Below are 14,740 nucleotides of genomic sequence, written 5' to 3'. Positions count from 1 at the left end.
CTTCTGTTTTTAAAAAGGGCTGTAGGGTAAGATCTGGGGTCAGACACAGAGGCTTTATATTGTTTCATCAGTTAGTCACAAGGACCCATCAGATCCCCAGTCTGCTAAGTGAAGTCGGGAACACAAGAGGGGAGAAATATAAATTTAGGTTCCTGCTTTTGAGACAATTAAGATCTTATCAAGGCACCACGTTTTGACTGAGAACAATACAAGACAGGATATAATCAAATCTGCAATTTATGAGCAAACAGCTGTGGAGGGATGGGGGGCTTTGAAAAGGACTTCGGAGAACTCTTCTTCCAAGAAGGGACCCTAGTCCCAGTCACGCATAGTTGTTGTTTCTTCCCTTTCTTGTAAGGTCCAGTTCTGGAGTGATTCCAGGATGCATATTCTCCCACCCCGCCTGCAGGCTCAGTGAGTTTTTGCCATACGGTTAGATCATTCGTAGCATCGATTTTGGAGTCAAAATGACCTTAGGTGCATTGTCTCTGAACTTCAGCTTCCTCCCGTGTGAAATGAGGATATCACAGCAGCCTCGTAGCACTATAATAAGATACAGGTATAAGGAGGCATTGGCATAGGTATATTAAGGGGGTTCAATAAATAGAATTACACTTTTCCAAGGAGGAAAAGGAAGACTGATTCTTCTAAACCTGCGTTATCTAATTCAGTAGCCACTAGCTACATGTGGCTATTGAGCACTTGAAAGTGGTTAGTCTGAATTTGAACAGCTATTAGGGTAATATACACAGTAGATTTTAAAGACATTGTATAAGGAAGAACGAAAACTATTGATTACATGCCGAAATGATATTTTGGATATATTGGGTTAAATAAAATATATTAAATTGATTTAGCCTGTTTCTTTTTACTATCTTTAAAGTGGCAATTAGGAAATTTTAAATTACATATGTGGCGCACACTGTTTTTCTGTTGGACAGTGTTATAAAACGTCCTCAAGGCAGATGGGCTGTCGTTCCCAGAGATTTTGCCTAGTTGGCTGCCCTCTGTGGATTTGTCTAAGAAGATAAACTAGAACACAATTTGATGATGGGCACAAAGACAATCTTGACAGATTTCAAGGTAACTAGGACTATTAACATCAAATGCTACATGCCATGTAGCTGTTTATCCCTCATTTGGGATGAATTGAAGTTTTTTTTTTTTTGCTTGGATGCTCTGTGAAGCACTTTACAAGTGCTCAATAAATATTAGCTATTATTATTTTATTCCTCCACCTTTGGTTCATGTAATAATATCTCCTATAAAACACTAGAGTCATTTCCTCCAAGGTCAGGAGCACAGAATTATTTCCACTACTATTCAAAATTGTATTACTATACCAGTGCAATTAGATGAGACAAATCAATTTGAGGCATAAGAATAGGTTTTCTAAAAACCCATATTTGTAGATGATATGCTAGTGTACTTGGAAAAACCCTAGAAAATAAATGATAAACTCAAACAATAACATGAACAATAAATAATTCACTAAGGTGGCAGACTATAAAACTGACTTACAAAAACCAATAGCCCTCATGCACACAAATAATGACTAGTTAAAGGATGTAATGATAGAGAAAATCCCATTTACAACAGCAAATGGGAAAATTAAATACTTTAGAATAAACTTTAAGTCTATTGTGTTAGAACCATGTAAAATCTACATGAGGAAAATTTTAAAAACACTCCTGAAAGACCCAAAAGTAGTCTTTAACAAATGGGAAAGACATCCCCTGTTGTTGGATAGGATGCCTCAGCATCATAAAGATATTGGTTCTCCCTATGTTAATTTATAAATGCACTACCAGTAAAATATCAATAAGATTTTTTCTTGAGTTTGACAAGTTGATATTAAAATTCATATGGAAAAAAAATGCTTGCAAGTGTAGGCAGGAAGGAAAGGACATTAGACAATTGACTGAAGGCACATGAAGAAATAAAGATCTTTGGTAAAATTAATGACATGGTATGCCAGTTTGAATGTATTATGTACCCCAGAAAAAGCCATATTATTTGATGCAATCTTGTGGGGCAGACCTATTAGTGGGGATTAAGTTGGAATGTTTGGATTAGGTTGTTTGCATGGAAATGTGCCCCACCCAATTGTAGGTGAAAACTCTGATGAGATATTTCCATGGAGGTGTGGCCCCACCCATTCAGGGTGGGCCTTGATTGGTGGAGCCATACAAATGAGCTGACAAACAGAAGGAACGCAGTGCAGCTGAGAGTGACACTTTGAAGAAGAGCTACAGCCAAGGGGGACACCTTGAAGAATGCACAGGAGCTGAGAGAGAGAAGCTGCAGATGAGAGACAGTTTGAAGATGGCTGTTGAAAGCAGACTCTTGCTCTGGAGAAGCTAAGAGAGGACAAACACCCCAAGAGCAACTGAGAGTGGCATTTCGAAGAGAAGCTGAAGCCTAGGGAGGAATGTCCTGGGAGAAAGCTATTTTGAAACCAGAACTTTGGAGCAGATGCCAGCCACATGCCTTCCCGGCTAACAGAGGTTTTCCAGACACCGTTGGCCATCCTCCAGTGACGGTACCTGATGGCTGATGTGTTTACCTTGGACACTTTATGGCCTTAAAACTGTAATTGTGTAACCAAATAAACCCCCTTGATAAAAGCCAATCCATTTCTGGTGTTTTGCATTCCAGCAGCATTAGCAAACTAGAACACATGGATAAATATAAATACCTGTAATTCCACTTCTTGCTTCTTATAGGATCTAAAAGGCAAACACAAAAAGTAATGATAAGTCAGTGGTTTTGGACTCATAATGTATAAACTTGTAATTTATGACAAGAACTACTAAACTTGGGAGTATAGAGGGATATAGGAACATAGTGCATGTATACCACTGAAGTTAAATTGGTATCAAAGCAAACAAGATTGTTACAGATTTAGGATGTTACATTTAAGCCCCATACTAACCACAGAGAACATACCAGAGAGTATGCAAACTCATAGACAGTAAGCAGAGTACAGTTTATGAGGGATTGGGAGACAGGGGTAATGGGAATTAATGCAAATGGAGTATAGGGTTTCTGTTTGGGGTGAAGGGAAAGTTCTAGTAATGGATAGTGGTGAGGGTACTGCAACATTATGTATGTGATTAATTCCACTGACTGGTATGCTTCAGTGGGGCTGCAATGGGAAGATTTATGCTGTATATATATATTTCTACAATTTAAAGAGAAAGAAAGAAAAATTAAAGAGTTAATGACAATTAAATGCAATAAGTAATACTGGATGGGATGCAAGAATGGAGGAGAAAAGGCTCAACTTGACATTATTGGGACATAAGAAAAAATTGGAATATAGACTGTAAGTTTTATATCAATGTCAAATTTCTTGAACTTGTTAACTGTACTTAAGGTAATTACAGACATGAATATCCTTGTTCATAGGAAATGTACATAGAAGTATTATGTATTCAAGGAATACTGTGCCAGTTTAAAAGTGTTACGTACCCCAGGAAAGGCCATGTTCTTTTAATCCAGTCATGTGGATGTGGACTTATTGTGGGTGGGACCTTCTGATTAGGTTGTTTCCATGTAGTTGTGACCCACCCAACTGTGAGTGAGGCCTTTTGATTAGATTATTTCCATGTAGATGTGACCCCTGTCCATTCAGGGTGAGGCTTAATTAGATCATTGGAGTCCTTAAGAGAGCTGAGAGCCCACACAGACCCAGATGCTGGGAGATTCAGACAGAAGGACGTCTGGAGATGCTAAGCTAAGAGATGAAGTCCAGAGTTTGCCCCAGAGAAGCTAAGAGAGGACTCTCAGATGCTTAGAGAGAAACAAACCAGGGGAACCAAGCAGACAGCTAAGAGAAGCTAAGAGAGAGACAGATGCCCAGAGACATTTTGGAGAAAGCCATTTTGAAATGCAACATAGGAGCAAAGGACCAGCAGACACCAGCCACATGCCTTCCCAGCTGACAGACATGTTCTTGGCCATTCTTCAGTGAAGGTATCCTCTTGTTGATGCCTTATTTTGAACACTTTTATGGCCTTAGAACTGTAAATTTGTAACCTAATAAATCTCCTTTATAAAAGCCAATCCATTTCTGGTATTTTGCACAATGGCAGCTTTAGCAAACTAGAACAGATTTTGGTACCAAAGAAATGGGGTGCTGCTGAGTTTGCAAATACCAAACATGTTGGAACAGCTTTTTAAATAGATAAGGGGAAGATTCTGGAAAAACTGTGAAGAGTTTGATAGAAAAGGCCTAGATTGTTATGAAGACACTGTTGGTCTAAATTTGAACTCTAAAGATACTTCTGATGAGGTCTTAAAAAGAAATGACAATGTGTCACTGCCAATTGGAAGAAAGGTGATCTTTGTTTTAAAGCAGCAGAGAATTTGGCAAAATTGAGTCCTGGTGTCAAATAAAAGGCAGAATTTGAAACCACCAAGCTGGGATACTTAGTTGACTAGATCTCAAAACTACATGTGGAAAATGCAGCCTGGCTTCTCCTTGCAACTTATAGTAAAATGCAAGAGGAAAGAGATAAGCTGAGAACTGAACTCTTGGGTACAAAGAAACCAGAAATTGATGGCCTGGAAAATTCTGGGGTTCCAGAAATTGAGACTCAGAGGATAGTACACCACATGGGGATTTAATGAAACCTAGAACCAGTCAGCCATTTCAGTACAATCCAGGACTGGAGATGGAGTTATTCAGGAAGGATTTGTGGAAAGTCCTATTATCTGATGGTTTTGTCCCCTGTATGCTGCATGCTGAGCCAACAAAGTTTTTTCAAGATCTGTATAAATGGAACCAGTGCCAGTCTGGACTAAAAGGGACAGAAAAGGGACAGATTGAAGGAAAAATTTCTTCAAAGGTGGAACCATGGAAGCTAAGGTATCAAGCCAAAAAATCTCAGGCCACAAGAGGGGACCCACTTATTCATGTGAAGAGGAAGAGCGCTGCCACCCCAGGCCTCAGAGAGGGTGGAGCACCATCTCCAGTGGCCACCACCCCACTGTTCTGAAAGGGTTGAGCATGTACCCTAAAAATGGCAGAGAGTTCAGGTGCCACCCAGATGTTTGAGGAGGGTGGAGCTGAGAACAAGGTGGACTCTCCAGTACTTGGATATGTTGGAACAATCACCTCAGCATTAGGAGAGAACAGAGCTGCCACAAAGGCCCTTGGAAAGCGTGGGACTCCCACTCTCTGAAGCCCCAAGGATGAAAAGTCATTCTATAAATGACTTTCAGACTGTGAAATCAAATGAAGTATACCCTGTGGGTTTTTGGAACTGTTTAAGGATGGTGGTTCCTGTTTTCCTTCCAATTTCTCTCTATGGCAATGGGAATGTTTATCCTATGACTGTCCCTCCTTTGTATATTGGAAGCAGATAACTTGTTTGAAGTTGCACAGTCAGAGGGGAATTTTGCCTTAGGACAAACCATGCCTGTAACTGATTTTTTATGCATTTTTATTGAGATACACTCACATATCACACAATCATCCAAAGTGTATAATCAATTGTTCACATTACCATCATATAGTTGTGCATTCATAACCACAATAAATTTTTGAATATTTTCTTTGCTCCCAAAAATAAAAATAAGAATAAAAATAAAATGTAAGTAAAAAACAACACCCAAAAGATCTGTTCTGGTTTGCTAATGCTGCCTTCTGCAGAATACCAGAAATGGATTGGCTTTTATAAAGGGAGCTTATTTGGTTACAAATTTACAGTCTGAAGGCCATGCAAATGTCCAAATTAAGGCTTCAACATGAGTATACCTTCACCGAAGGAAGGCCAATGGCATTCGGAGAACCTCTGTTAGTTGGGAAGGCATGTGGCTGGCATTTGCTGATCCCAGGGTGTGTTGCAGCTCCACTCTCAGCTCCTGTGCTTTCTTCAAAGTGTCTCTCTTGGCTGCAGCCAACGTCAAGGGTCCACAACTCCAAGCATCTCTGAGCTAAGCCAGCTAGCATCTGTGTCTGTGCCAGCATTTTTAAAGGACCCCAGTGATTAAATCAAGACCCATGCTGGATGGGTGGGGCCACAACTCCATAGAAATAATTCAATCAGAGTTATCACCTACAGTTGGGTGGGTCACAGCTCCATGGAAAAAACTTAATCCAAATATTCCAACCTAATCAACACTAATATGTCTATCCCTACAAGATTGCATTAAAGAACATGGAGTTTTGGGGGACATAATACATCCAAACCGGCACATTCCATCCCCTGGACCCAAAAATGACATGATCTTTCCATATACAAAATACATTCATCCCATCACAATATCACAAAAACTTGAATCATTTCAGTGACAATAGTTAAGCACAAGATCCCATCAAAATCAGTCACATGTGTGGTCTCGTCCTTAGGCAAAATTCTCCTCTGGCTGTGGACCCATGAAACTTAGAACAAGTTATCTGCTTCCAACATACAAAGGAGGACAATCATAGGATAAACATTCCCATTTCCATAAGGAGAAACTGTAAGGAAAACAGGGTTTAAGGGACAAAAACAATTCCTAAAACCCGCAGGGCAAACTCCATTAGATTTCAAAGTCTGAGAGTCATTTATAGAATGACATTTTATCCTTGGGGCTTGAGAGATCGTGAGTCCGATGCTTTCCAAAGACTTACGTGGTAACCCTTTTCTCTCAAAACACTGGGGTGAGTGCACCAACATATCCACATAATGGGGAGACCAACTTCTTGGCCCCACCTTCCTCAAACATCAGGGTGCCATCCAGACTCTGCCTCTCTGAACAGTGTGGTGGTGGCCAGGCTCTCCCCAATCCCGAGGGAATGTGCTCCACCCTCTCTGGGGCCTGGGGTTAGCACTCTTCCTGAGCATCAAGGTAGAAGGCCCGCCCTCTGCCTCTGGGGCAAACTCACCCTTTCTGCATGGGTAGGTGACTCTGCTCTCCCTGCCTGAGATCTCTTGACTCCAGACCTCAACTTCTGTGATTCTGTCCTTGAAGAAATTTTCCTTCAATTTGTTCCTTCTCTGTCCCTTCCAGTCCAGACCGGCAGCGACTCCACAAATATCTCATTGGCATGGCACGAAGCTCACAGGGGGTCAACCGTTAAACAGGAGTTTCCACAAATCCTTTCGGGACAACTCCATCTCCAATCCTGGCTTGTACTGAAATGGCGGTCGGGTTCCATGTTTGGTTAAATCCTCACGTGGGGCTGTAGCCTCAGGGGTCTCACTTTCTGAAAGGCTGGAGTTTTCCAAACTATCAGTTTCTGGTTTCTTCGTGCCCAAGAGTTCATTTCTCAGCTTATCTCTGTCCTGTTGAATTTTACTATAAGTTGCAAGGAGAAGCCAGGCCACATTCCTCAGATGTTGTCTGGAGATCTCCTCAGCTAAGTATCCCAGCTCATCGCATTCAAATTCTGCCTTCCATCTGATATCAGAACACAATTTTGTCAAATTCTCTGCCACTTTAAAACAAGGATTGCCTTCCTTCCAGTTTGCAATGACATATTTATCATTTCTGTTCAAGGACTCATCAGAGCTATCTTTAGAGTCCATATGTCTACCAACAGTTTCTTCCAAGCCGTCTAGGCCTTTTCTATCAAGCTCCCCACAATTCTTCCAGAATCTTCCCCTTATCCATTTAAAAAGCTGTTCCAACATGTTTGGTATTTGCAAGCTCAGCAGCACCCCGCTTCTCTGGTACCAAAATCTGTTCTGGTTTGCTAATGGTAATTCCCATACCCTTCCTCCTCCCATATTTTTCATTTATTTTTTTTATCCCCATTTTTCTACTCATCTGTCCATACACTGGTAAAGGAAGTGTAAGCCACAAGGTTTTCACAATCACATGGTCATACCACGTAAGTTATATAGTTATATGATCGTCTTCAAGAATCAATGACACTGGATTGCAGTTCAACAGTTTCAGATATTTCCTTCTAGATATTCTAATACACTAAAAACTAAAAGGGATTATCTATATAATGCATAAGAATAACTTCCAGAATGACCTCTTGACTTCATTTGGAATATCTCAGCCACTGAAACTTTATTTTATTTCATTTCTCTTCCCCCTTTTGTTCAAGAAAGCTTTCCAACAATGTCAAGCCTAGGTTCATTCCCTGGAGTCATGTCCCATGTTGCCAGGGAGATTTACACCCCTAGGAGCCATGTCCCACAGAGAAGGGAGGGCAGCAAGTCCACCTGCCAAATTGGCTTAGAGAGAGAGGCCATGTCTAAGCAACAAAAGGGGGCTTTTAGGCACCATTATAAGTAGGCTTAGCCTCTCCTTTGCAGTAACAAACTTCAAAAGCACAATCCCCAAGATTGAGGACTTGGCTTATTATAACGATAGTCCCCAATGCTTGCAAGAATATCAGGAATTCCCCAGGTGGGGAAATTTAATATTTCCACATTTTTCCCAAATCCGTCAAGGGGGCTTTGCAAATACTTTTTATTCTCTGCTCATATTACTCTGCGATGTATCGAGGCTTCATGCTAACCTGTAAAACCAACCAGATCTCACTCCCTATTCAAGATTCCATGTAATTAATGGTGTCTGAATAAACTGACCACACAAGTTAAATTATATAGTGTACTACAGAAAATATAGATTTTGCACCAGATAGACATCTCTTCCTGTGGTCTCAAACAGAAGTCAATGCTTTAAAACACAGTCAAGTACTGAAACATGTTCATAAACGGTTGTTTGAAGGCATGTAACACAGAGTAACACCACAAATCTAAATTAGCATTAGCATGGTATACTTATAAGGTATAACACAGAGAGTTAACAACAGAGTGGTACATGGAAAAACTACCCATTACATATTAAAGAATATATTTAATAGGAATATCTTACCAGCACTACACTAATACTAGGGATGAATAATTAGCAGCTGATAAGATCTCTGGGATGTTTTATGTTATGATACTATTTAAAGTTGAGAATGATGATGATTGTACAACTAAGTGAAGATAATGTAAGAAACTGACCATTTATTTTGGGATAGAATATATATTGAGTGAGATTAGGAACCCACTACTTAATAAATCAGGCCTTCAACTTGTGGCTTGCTCTTGTGAAACTTAGGGCTATAAACAGGAGGCTAAGCCTTACTATAATTATGCCTAAGAGGCACATCCAGAGAACATCTTTTGTTGCTCAGATGTAGCCTTTCTCTCTCTAAGCCAAACTTGGCAAATAAATTCATCATTCCCCCCTCCCCGCCCATGTGGGACATGACTCCCAGGAATGAGCCTGGCCTTGTTAGTAGGGATTGAAAATGTCTGCTTGACCAAAAGGGGGAAAAAAGAAAGGTAACAAGCTGAGGTCAGTGGCTAAGAGATCCCAAATAGAGTTGAGAGGCTATCCTGGATTCTCTTATGCAAGCTCCAGCTAGACATCCCAAATGGCCACAGTGTGCCATACTCTTACCAAAAGTAGTCCCCAAATATCTAGATCCCTAACTGAGATTCTGTAAAAGATTCACTCACTAAGTTTATCTCTCAGAAACTTAAATCCACCAGAGTGTTGCTATGCCAGACAAGTCCTAAAACCCAGAGGAAACAACAATCAGATGCAGCCTCCTTCCCCATACTGTCAACAACCCCTTTCAATATGAACAAGTTAAGGTGCTCACTGCATAGACATCCCTGAAGATGGAGAAAGAAATTAAGTATATATATATTTAGATGCTGGGGTGTTGGAATAGCCAGAAAAGGTAAATGATATGGTGGAACTGTAACCTATAACATTCTTTGGAATTTGCTCTCTAGCCACTCATTGAATTGTGCTCTGAAAGTCTTCACCTTTCTGTATATACCCTATGTTTCGTAAAAAGAAAGAACTGAAACTAGAACTGTAACCCATAACAATTTTTGAAATTAGCTGTATAACTTCTTGTTGAGCTGTACATTAAAAGTTAACACCTTTCTGTAGGTATGTTGTATTTTACATAATGGAAATAGCTGAAGTTGTGAAACTATGACCCAAAACATTCTTTGAAATTTGCTCTCTAACTAATTGTTAAATCATACTTTGAAGGTTATCACTGTTATATATATACGTTATAGTTCAAAATAAAATGTTCATTAAGAAATAAAAAAAAAAAACACAGTCAATATCATTTTCCCTTTAGTCTAGTTTACCTTAGTTCTAATTAAGTACATTTTGTTAATCTCTAATTGAAGTTTGATCTCTTTTTCAGCTTCTTTACATTTGCTGTATGGGGTAATGCTGACTTTCATAGCTGCTGAACTCTGTTTCTGAGTCTCAGAGTCATACAGATACCCTAAGTTCCAGGGACTGACCAGGCTATACACAAACAGCTCAGCAACTCAGAATTTAGAAATAACTGTTACAACTCATAAATAGATGTGACTGCTGTAAGAGCTTACAATCTAGAAACCTTTACAACAAGCCTTCCCCTGACAACCTATGCTTTCAAATTCAATTCTCAGAGTTTGCACATTACCGTTAGTCCATATTAGTTAGGCATTATAATGTTTGCCTTTTTGTTTTTGGCTTATTTCACTCCACATACTGTCCACAAGGTGCATTCACCTAGTTGGATCCCTCATAATTTCAATCCTTCTTGCCACTTCTCAATATTCCATTGTATGTATACACCGCAGTTCACCATTCCATTCATCAGTTGATGTACCCTTAAGCCACCTCCAACCACTGGAAATCGTGAATACTGCTGCCATAAACATCAATGTGTAAATGTCCCTTCATGTCCCTGCTCTCAGTTCTTCCAGGTATAGACCCAAAACAAGGTTGCGGGACGATATGGCCACCCCATGCTTAGCTTCCTATGGAACCACCACACTGCCCTCCAGATGGGCTGCTCCATCCTTCTTTCCTACCCATAGTGGATAGTTACATCCCTCTCTCCACATTATCTCCAGCACTTGTATCCCTGTGTTTATTTTTTAAACAGTTTTATTCACATACATACAATCCATCCTAAGTAAACTATCAATGATTCCTGGTATAATCACATAGTTATGTATTCACCACCACAATCTATATGTGGAAATTTCCATTTCTTCTCCAAAGAAGAAGAGGAGGAAAAAGAAAAAAAAATAAAAAAAGAAAAAAGAAAATATAAAAATAATAAAATACATTGAAAAGGTCAGACAACAACAGCATCACCAAGAATCCCATACCACTCCTTTACGTCCCCCTCTTATAGACATTTAGCTTCAGTATATTGTATTTGTTACAATTAATGGATGAATATTACAATGTTACTGTTAATTATAGACTCTAGTTTGCACTGATTGTATTTTTTCCCCTATACCATCCAATTTTCAACCCCTTGCAATGTTGACATTCATTTGTTCTCCCTCATGTAAAAACAGTCTTATATTTGTACACTTAATCACCATCATTGACCACTCTAGGTTTCGCTAAGTTATACAATCCCAGTCTTTATCTCTGTCTTTCCTTCTGGTGTCATACCTGCCCTCAGCCTTCCTCTTTCAACCATACTCACACTTATCTTTGTTCAGATTCCTTACACTGTTGTGCTACCATCACACATCATTGTGCTATCCGTTTCTGGATACCTGTTGAACATTCTGTACTCCTTCAGCATCAAATGCGCAATCGCTAACCTCTTTCTATCTCCTGATAACATGTGTTCTCAACTTTGACTCTCAAAATTCGTTCATTAATTTTAGCTCATATTAGTGAAACCACATAGTATTTTTCCTTTTGTTTCTGGCTAATTTCACTTAACATAATGTCTATTGTCTACCATTTTGTCTTTTGGAATTTGTATATCATATCTCATTTCATTTTTATTTTTTCTTTCTTTCTCCCTTTTTATCCTTACTGATAGTCTTCATTTCTACACTCTTCTCCAAACTTCTCTCTCATGTCCTTTCCTATCTGCCTGTAGTGCTGCCTTTAGTATTTCTTGTAGAGCAGCTCACTTGTGCACAAACTCTCTCAGTGTCTGTTTGTCTGAAAATATTCTAAACTCTTCCTCTTTTTTGAAGGACAGTATTGCCGGATATAGAATTCTTGGCTGGCAGTTTTCCTCTTTCAATATCTTAAATATATCATACCACTGCCTTCTTGCCTCCATGGTTTCTGCTAAGAAATCCACACAGTGTTATCAAGCTTCCCTTGTATATGATGGATCACTTTCTCTTGCTGCTTTCAGAATTCTCTCTTTGTCTCTGACATTAGACAATCTGTTTATTAAGTGTCTTGGAGTAGGTCTATTCAGATCTATTCTGTTTGGGGTACACTGCGCTTCTTGGATCTGTAATTTTATGTCTGTCATAAGAGATGGGAAATTTTCAGTGATTATTTCCTCCATTATTCTTTTTTTTACATATTTAATCTTCAATTTTTAATAGATTAATGTACATTTACATTAATATTCCAGATTTTAAGGGATTAATAATTCACAATTCAAAATATGAAGAATATCTCTTATAAAAGGGCCTGTTAATTACTAACAGAGTCCTCAAACGAGCATCAATAAGAGCAGAGATGGGGTTAAAAGATGAAGAAAGTAACATATTCAAAATTAGGAAAAATGCCAGATTTGAATTTACGGGGTAGTTTTCTATTTAAGTTGTAATAATATATTGAAAAGATTTCCGTTAGAATTTAATTTCTCTGTTCTCAAACTAAAAACAAAATGTGGAATAACCTCTTGAGGGTAAAGTAGGCAGGTGCATTGCTTTCCAATACTTAGGAGAAACCTTGGGAGGCAATGTGTGAGGCTGAAGGAGAGGGTGAAACGCCAATCACATGATCAGTAATGAATCAGCTGATCATCTGCTCTCCAAAGAACAGGCATAGTATAAAATTGAGAATTTATTTCAAAATATGAATAAAGGCACTGATGAATTACAGTTTGCCTTTTTCACCCGACAGTACTATATAATTGATTGGTTTACAATGAATGTCAGAATTGGCATTTCGGTACTGGATACCTGTGTGAGTCAGCACATTCTCTTGAAGGAAAGGATAACTGGCTTTCATACGACTGTAACAAAAGGTACCTAAAGAGAAGTTATAAAATACTTTAAAAAATCTTACATAAATTTCCTGGTTGAACTTTTACAAAATGTTCAGTCAATCAACGTTCAAATGCAGATTTTAGCACAAAATCTAGTTGCATGCCGATTTCATCTTCAACACACAGATAACATAAATCATTTCTAATGCAAAACTAACAAATTTAAAAAAGAATTTAGAAAACAGAATAAATTGTATCTTAAAAATTAAACAGCAAATTTGAGTATATACTAGTAGTTGTTTGACAAAATACAATTGACTAGTAAAAACACTTTCAAGATAATGCTGATGTGGTAATATAAAAAATAAACATATAATTTGATTGAGGAAAATTGAGCCAGCCAATATACTACGTAGAAGGCAGATAATCATTTCGTGATAAGAATGGTTACAGAAGTACTGAATATGCTCTTTTTCAAAACAAGACTTTAAAGAATTACCTTTAATACAGACAGCTGAACTATATAACCAAGATAGAAATTCAGGCAAAATGTGCTTTAGGTAAAAGTTGTTTTCAATAACTTTCCCTCCACCCCACCCCCTCCCACACCCCACAAAGCATCCGTACTGATTTATCTCTGCTTTGCTCTCACGTTACTGATTATGAATTATGTTTAAAAAAAAACAATCTTGTTCTCTACCTGTATAGAATCACTAAGAAAAAGGTTCAAAACAAAGTCAAACCATTAGTTCCCAAAGTCTAGAAAGCTTTACTTTGGACATTTTTCAGTTCTAGGGTATGCTACCACTAAATAGAAATAAAAAAATGTTACCACATTAAATTAGACTAAATATGATAAATCATTACACTTGAAAACAAGGCAAAATTTAAATCAATATACAAATAAAGTATTAAAATTAAGCCACGACTCAGAACAGGTATTGTGATATTCTTATGAACACTGAATCTTATTCTTTGACCCAAATTAAAAAATACTGCACAATGAAGTATTATTCTCTAAGTATGCATTTTAACTTTTTCATTATTGCAAACTCAAACATCTGAAAAAAGCAGGATTGAAACTACTATGCTTGTCCTTCCCTCTTAATTTAAGGTAGGCAATGTTTAGATTTTTCTTCTTTAGAACAACTGTCTTGAAACTTAATGCTATCCAATAGACTTCTGATAGATCAGGACTTTTTCCTCTTTTTAAACTTATAAGCTATTAGTGTATTAACTTTGAGTCTTGAAGTAACAGTCTAAAAACTAGGATTAAACCCTGCAGTTGCCTATAATCCAGCAAAAGATTTTACAACAGGAAGCATAACTATAAATATGGCAATTGTTTCAAGACTATTACACTACAACCTCAAACGGATGTAAGGAGCGCCACATAGTACTGTGAGTAATATGCTGCTGGTGGTAGAAATGCTATTACAGACGCAAGTATTCTTCAAAATTTACAAAATAAAATAAACTGTTTATATTTCTGTTTTAGTTCTTGCCCAAAATATAGTATTTACAGATATGATGCCCCTTGCAAATGGATTTTTGAAGCTTTTGCTGATAATAAAGTTGTTTGTAACTGATAATAATAACATCCAAGGTATTATTTCCATTTTAGCGCTGATATGCTTTAGTAATGTCATATAGTTATGTTTGCCTTGGATAATGTGACATTCTGAACATGAGGTTTATCCAACAGCATTCATCATCAAAGCTGGGGTTAGTTTCTGAACAAATGTGAATAAAGGGGCACTTCTCACTTCCCAGTCACAGGCTGAAGAG

This window comes from Choloepus didactylus, chromosome 16 (genome assembly GCF_015220235.1).
Source record: "Choloepus didactylus isolate mChoDid1 chromosome 16, mChoDid1.pri, whole genome shotgun sequence".
NCBI classification, from domain to species: Eukaryota; Metazoa; Chordata; class Mammalia; order Pilosa; family Megalonychidae; genus Choloepus; species Choloepus didactylus.
This window is presented reverse-complemented; position numbering follows the sequence as displayed.